Raw genomic sequence first — 7,005 nt, 5'->3', positions numbered from 1 at the left:
GTTAAGCGGTGCCTTTATCCTCCCGAGTAGTGCAGAGACCCTGGAGCCCCCGAGTGTCCATTACTGGCTCCTGATGGCTGCGTGGTCAGTCGGGCGCCCTGGTTCTGACTTGTTTTATTTTAACCCCACAAATGGAACAGAATTATTATTGTTTTACACCATCTCATTTTATGTAGATTCACCCACACAAATTTTACAAAACCTTTTGTAGCGTTTTCTTTTTTTATTGATCTTGGAGAGAGAGAGAGAAACATCTGTTTGCTCTTGCACTCACTTACTCACTCATTCATTGGTTGATTCTTTCTGTGCCCTGACCAGGCACCGAACCCTCAACCTTGGCGTATGGGGACGATTTCCAACCAACTGAGCTACTTGGCCAGGGCGCAGATTTCCACTCTGTTTGTCGTCCCTGAGCGTGTGACGTTATGGTGTCACTTAGCCACGTCCTGCCTTGCCAGGGTGTCTTTGGGGGTTCTGCAGCTCTGCAGCTCTCCAGCTCTCGAGGGCTCTGGAGACCTCGGCCCTCCTCCCCAGGCTGCTGCAGCTCTCCTGGCGGCCGGAGCCCCACAGTGTGGGCACCAGGGTGGGAAAGCTGCCGCTTTCTCCCCAGCTCGGTGGGAATTGGAATTTTGGTTTTCTTACCCAATCTGTTTGCTATTCTTAACTTTTCAGAGTGGGGCTTGCTTGTGGTTGCAGTTTTCCAGGTAAATGTCTTCCCTTCCACGAGTGGCAAGGTTTGCGAGGTGGGCAACTGTGCGGCGCCCGGGGAGTTCACCCAGACCCGAGGAGGCGCCGCTGTGCAGGAGCTACCGGTGGTTTTCATCGGACTCCGGCCGCATCTCCCGGTCCCGCACTTCTCAGGACCTGGGGAAGAGGAGCTCCAGTTACGGAGCCTGGCAGGGGCCTGGGGAAGAAAGCGGCTTTGGTGTTCTAGGTAATGAACTGAGAGGTCTTCACTTGCCTTCTAAGTGTTTCTTCCTTTCTCGAGTCTCTTGAAGCTTATTATTTTTGAAGTATTTTGTTCAGTAGTTGAGTTGTTTTCTGCAGTTGTCGGGCAGGTTATGCGCCTGCTGTGTGTGCCGGAAGTTTAAGTAGAAACGTGTTTTGAACTAATCACGCTGCCGCTTTGCTGATCTTGTAAAAGATAACTTCAGACGTGTGTACTATTTTCCTTAAGGGACTTCCTGTTTCTATGTGTCTGTTTGATTTGTCATTGAGAACGGGGTTTGAAGGTGATAGCGAAGTAAACAGCATTTTTAAAGGCTTTAATCAAGCAGTCAATATATTTATCAGTAAGAATGCATTCTGATATACAAGTGAAATAAGATACATGGAAACACTCTGAAGTTGAGAAGCACCATATGATTGTAAAATGTTATTATTTAAATAATTTAAAATTTCTTTTGATCTAATTAGGTCATTGGTTACTTGTGAGGCCTAAATGAAACAGAAAATTCATAATAAATACCTGAGTGGAACTCCTCAGGCTGATGAGGACCAGCTGGGCACCTGACACCACACCCGCCTTTCACAGGTTTCTAGAACCTTCTGCGTGGGGATTGGAACCAGACTTCCTTGTGGAGTAAGCAGAGGGAGTCGGTTGAGCAGCACGCCCCTCGGGACGCTTGCTGCTGACCTTGGTCTGTGCGTGGTAGCTGTGGTCTGCCTCGAGGGCGCAGCGGGGTCTCTGCAGGGACGGAGGGCCTGCTCCTGCACCGTGGGCTGCATTTTCAGGGCAGAACTGAATGTGGCCCTGCGTTCCAGGACCCTGTTCTTGTTGGTTCCTTGGCGGTGGCACATCAACACTTCATGTCTGAGTTGGACGTGAAGTGTGGCACCCCTAGGGGGCCTGGTCGAGACCCAGAGGGCACACAGGCAGGAATGATCTGGAATGAGGGCTTCCTGGGCAGGCCTGCCTGGGGACCCTCTCCAGTCGTGCAGCAGGTTCTCTGAGTGTGGGGTGGCCCACGTGCGGTGAGGCTGGGACCCCCGGGGGCAGCAGGGTGGGAGCGCCAGACCTGGGAAGACGCTGGCGTTTCTGCAAGTGCACCCTCTGCCACCCATCTCGCTCACCCGCCCATGCTGGTCTCGTGGGCGCTCCCTGGGGCACAGCTGCCCTCCGGGGGCTGCATGACCTTAACCTGATTGGGGCGGGGAGGCCCACTGTGTGCAAGGGCCCCGAGGTGCAGGAGGAAGTGCAGGAAGGCCATGGAGGCTGCACGAGGGGGGCAGGAGGCCGGTGGGGAGGCAGGGGAGGGACATGTGCAGAGACCTCGGGACGCACGTTACTAAGATCACTCGGGCCTTGGGAGAGAAAAGCAGGCTATTGCTGCACCTCAGAGACAGGCGGCGGAAGCTCGGCCGCAGTGAGGAGGCGTAGATGGACGTGAGACGTGTCTGGGGGGAAATGGAAAGGATGTGGGGGGTCGGAGGGGCAGACCAGGACCTTGGCCTGGTCCCAGAGAGGGGCCCAGCGGTGCCCAGGAGGTGTGACATTGGGCATCCGCTCTGCACTGGGGCCTCAGCTCCCCAGCTGTGAAATGAGGGGGCCGGAGCAGCGCTCTCGTGAGCCTGTGCCCAGGCCCCACACGTTAAGGGCTTCCCGCCCGGGAGGCTGGCCGCTCCTCTGGCTCTCTCATGCCCGAGGCGTGTCCCTCTGTTCCCTCTAAAACTGGTCCCCGTGCTCAGAGGGGTGGCACTTTCCTGAGCAATGTCAGTGGCAGTCACCCTCTCGTTGGGCTCAGAGAAACCTGTGGGCTCCAGAGCTGCAGGGGCCGGTTCGGTTCTTCTGACCGCAGTGCAGGCGCCATCCTCGTGGCTCCTGCTCAAGCCGTGACAGTGAGGACCCTCCCAGAAGAACCTCTGATGGTTCTGCGGCCCATCCGCAGCGGCTGGCCTCCAGCAGACAGTCTCAGAACTGGGATGAGGCGCTGATGTCTCTCTGCTGATGCCGTGTCGCTGGTCCCCTCTCAGAGTGGGGCGGAGGCGACCCTGCAGCTGGCAGAGCTTCACCCTGCCGTGCGGGCCCTGCCGAGTCTGTGCTCCCCGGTTCTCTACGCTGCGGCCCCCCCCACCCGGAGTCCAGCCCTTCTTCCCTCTGTGTGTCTCTCCACAGTGAGCCCTCCCCGAGGGGTTTTGCTACTTGACATTCAGAGATAGTCATTACTTTTTGCACGTTCATTTGCATTTAGTCCTCATGTTTAACCTTGAAATAAAAGGCTGGCTTCCTTGTAAATGAACTTCAAGTCTCAGAGGTCAGCTGGTGCTCTGGAGCACAAGTTCATGTGCTCCAAGTTCATATATTAAAACCCGACTTTCAATGTGGTTGTGTTAGGAGGTAGGGTTCTTGGGGGGTAATTAGGTCATGGAGGTGGGACCCCATGATGACATTAGTGCCCTTAGGGACACAGGGAGAAGGTGGCCACCTGCGAGCCAGAGGAGAGTCCTAACCAGAACCGTTCAGCTGACACCTGGACTTGGGCTCCGGGCCTCCAGAACTGAGAAGCGTGTCTGCTGTCTCACCCCGCAGCCTGCAGTGTTCTGTCACAGGAGCCCCCGCTGACAGGTGGGCGGGCATCTCCAGCCAGAGGAGGGCTTTTCTGTTGCCGCCAATGCCAGGTGCCCCCAGACTGACCGCCCCGTCTCAGGGAGCACATCTGCATGAGTCTGCCCAGCCGCCGTGACAGAGCCCCGCAGCCCAGGAGGCTGAAGTGACAGAAATGATCTCATGGTTCGGGAGCCAGAAGTCCAAGGTCAAGGTGTTGGCAGCGTTGGTTCCTCGGGGGCCTCTTTCCTCGGCAGGTAGGCGGCTGTCTCCTCCCATGGTCCCCCCTCCACGTGTGTCTGTGTCCTCTGTCCTCTTCTCGTGAGGACCCCTGTCAGGCTGGGTTGGGGCCCTCATGTCCTCACGTTACCTCAATTACCTCTTTTAAGACCCCATCTGCAAATATCGACCCAGGGCTAGATGGCTAAGACGCTTGTGAACAATGTTGGCTGGATCGAAACCTCGACTGTGAAGGGATGGAGGTGGTGCACTTGTGGGGTATGGTGTCTCACCAGCTCACATGGTAGAGCTGAGTCGCCCAGCTTGTGGGGACCTCCCACCCCCATGGAGTCTGTTGTTTGGAGACCCTTCCTAAAACATGTTTTCATTTGCTTACCTTTAAAAACAACTGCTGAAAACATGACCTTGCAATAGGGTAAAACTTGATGTGATCCCCTGCGTCTCTAGGACACCCATTACAAAGGATGGCTGCTGTTCTGTAAAGGTGAATAAGAAGCGAGAAAAATAGTATATCAGAGCTGCAGTTCCAGCAGGCCGTGGGCCAGTACTTTGTGTTGGTTATTATAAGCAGCTTTCTACGGGAAAACTGTTTTAAAACTCACGTTAGATGATCATTTCATGTAACTTATTTTTTAATAATTCACACTAAAGCCCTGGCTGGTGGTTCAGTTGGTTGGAACGTTGTCCCGGACACCAAAGAACTGAGGGCTCAATCCCCCGTCAGGGCACGTTCGTAGGCTGTGGGTTCAATCCCCAGTCAGGGGTATACAGTAGGCCACTGATGGATGTTTCTCTCTTACATCAATGTTTCTCTTTCCTTTCTCTCTAAACCAATAAGCAGACCCGTGGGCAAGGATTAAAGACATTCACACTAAAATAAGCAATGGACTTGACCCCTACTGATTTCCCCCCACAGGTCTGCTTTCCTTAGACTGACGTGTGGAGTGATACCATGTGCGGGACTGTGACGCGGTCTCACCCACGGGACCTCAGTCTCATGGGGACACAGGCAAGCAAGCTACTGATGACAGCCCACTGCGAGCCGGGCTAGGGTCCCCGCCAACAAATGTCTACTGAATAAATCACTGAACTTTTCTCCTGCTCTGCCATCCATGGCGGAACCGCCACCGAGATGCAGATTTTTGTGAAGACCCCTAGCAGAACACCATCGCTCTCCAGGGCGAGCCCTCGGATGCCCCAGAAAATGTGAAGGCCAGGATCCGGGGTGAGGAGCAGCTACTTCTGACCAGCAAAGACTGGTCTTTGCCGCACGCACCTGGAAGACGGGCACACTTTGCCCGACTAAAACTTTCAAGAGGAGTCCACTCTCCACCTGGGGCTGAGACTTTGTGGTGGTGCTCAGGACGGGAAGACATCCCAGGGAGCATGAGCGTAGGAGAAAGAACGTTGAAGCTGGCTGTCCTGACATGCTACAAGGTGCAGGAGAATGGCGACATCAGTCACCTTCGGTGTGAGTGCTGGGGTTTCTGTGGCCGGCCACTGGGACAGGCATTGTCGTGGCAAATGTTGTCTGACCTGTTGCTTCAGAAACTGGGAGACAAGTAATCGCGTGTGGGTTAATAAAACATATGAACTCACGACAACAACAGACGTCTTCATTGAATGTAAGGAAGCTGGAAATATGTGCGCACTTTCTTCATGCAAAACTATGCTAGTCTTCTGCATAGAATCTCAGTAGCTGTAATGTCCTACAAGGAAGATGGCCTCTGCAGAGGTTAAGTGGCTTCTCGGAGTGGAGCAAAGTCTTAGAGAGCCAGGTTGAGGAGCCTGAGGGAGCAGCCCCATCGCTCTGGGCATGGCATCCAAGCCAGCCCGTGTACCCAGCGGGCACTATGAGCCTGTCACTGAGAGGCTGCCCCTAGAGTTTGATAGGAGTCCTCCAAGAACACTGTCCAGTGTGAGAGTTGGGTACAGGTTGAGAGAGAAACCTCTTCCTCATGGTGCTGCCTTTCTGAGGCAGCTGCAAGGGAGGGACCGCGGTGTGGAAGGTGCGCAGGGCAGCCTCTGCCAAGGCTGACACTGACAAAGAGGTGACGGGTGGGAGAGGAAAGAGGCCAGGGTGCCTGGGGTCAGAGGTTGCTGCAAACACAGCTCGGGTGGTCCCCTCACCCTCCAGCCTTCACAGCAGCTCCCGCCCTGGCTGCGACTGCCTGGCCACCCATCCCTTCCCTTGGACTGGACCGCATCCAGGAGCCCTGTCCTGGGTGCAGCTGAGCACAGGACAGCACAGATCGGGACAGCGTGTGTGCGAGAACAACAGGAGAGCGGCTGCTTCGATTCAGGCCAGTGTGGGCACACCCGCTTCAGAGTCTGGAGGGGTGGGGGGGCTCAAGACACACCCCCTCCCTTGTTGGAGAGCTCAGCTGCACGACTAAGGCAGTGATTTACAGGTGGGGTGGAACCTCACTAAGGGGTTCCAGTGACTTCACTGGACCGAGAAGGGAAGACTTGTTCCCAAGGCCCTGGTCGATGTGGGGAGGGCTGTTGGGACCTAAATCACAGGGACCGTCCAGGGGTTGGGGCCTGCCCGAGTGCTGGGCCAGGAGGGGGTGGCTCAGCAGAAGCACGGGTGCTTCCCTGGCTTTGCCTGCGCAGAGATTGAAGACCCCAGGGGCCACGCTCCTGGGGGCCCGGGGCTCCACCCGCTTGTTCGAAAGTCCCTTCTCCAAGCTCTGGCCATCCAGGACACAACTGGGGCAGCACACTTCCCAGCCCTGCTCCCTGTGACGATCGTTCCTGATACTCAGCTGACACCTCCCGTTTTCCATTTCACTCCGTTACTCCCAGAGTACTAAGACCCCCGGGCCGCTGAACAGGACTGTCTGTGTTCGGGGTGGCCCCGCCCCCAGGGGCGATGCCGGTCTGGCTCCGCCAGGGTGCTCCCCCAAGGCTGCCCGCCACGGGCTGCCCTACCTCATTAATCATCTCTGCTGCTTTCCTCTGAATTTTCTCTGAGCTGTTCACTAGTTTCCTGAACAGAGGCGCACAGAACAGCTGCTGCTTTCCCAGGCGCAGCGGAGAAGAGGGCTCTCTGTCTGCTCACACAATGGTCCCTCTCCTCCAAACCCGGTCCTGGGTGACTGCACCTGGGTGGCCCGGAAATGCGTCGGCTTCCGGGGACGCTGTGTCAGCGGGTCTGTCTGGGACTCTTTTCAAGCGAAGGTTTACATTTTTTCAGTATTAAAGGGGTTTGTTATGGG

At 55.8% G+C, this 7,005-nt stretch overlaps 1 long non-coding RNA gene across 1 annotated transcript; it reads left to right on the top strand.

The window, feature by feature from the left end:
• Nucleotides 1–427: 427 nt before the first annotated feature.
• Nucleotides 428–5,067, top strand: LOC119042921 (uncharacterized). The gene is made up of 3 exons (XR_005081324.2): nucleotides 428–704; nucleotides 3,530–3,801; nucleotides 4,701–5,067. It is a non-coding gene; the product is annotated as an uncharacterized LOC119042921 (long non-coding RNA).
• The last annotated feature ends 1,938 nt before the right edge of the window (nucleotides 5,068–7,005 follow it).

Source organism: Artibeus jamaicensis, unplaced genomic scaffold (assembly GCF_021234435.1).
Source record: "Artibeus jamaicensis isolate MK-2021 breed Jamaican fruit bat unplaced genomic scaffold, CSHL_Jam_final contig_473, whole genome shotgun sequence".
In the NCBI taxonomy this organism is placed as follows: domain Eukaryota; kingdom Metazoa; phylum Chordata; class Mammalia; order Chiroptera; family Phyllostomidae; genus Artibeus; species Artibeus jamaicensis.
This window is presented reverse-complemented; position numbering and strand designations above follow the sequence as displayed.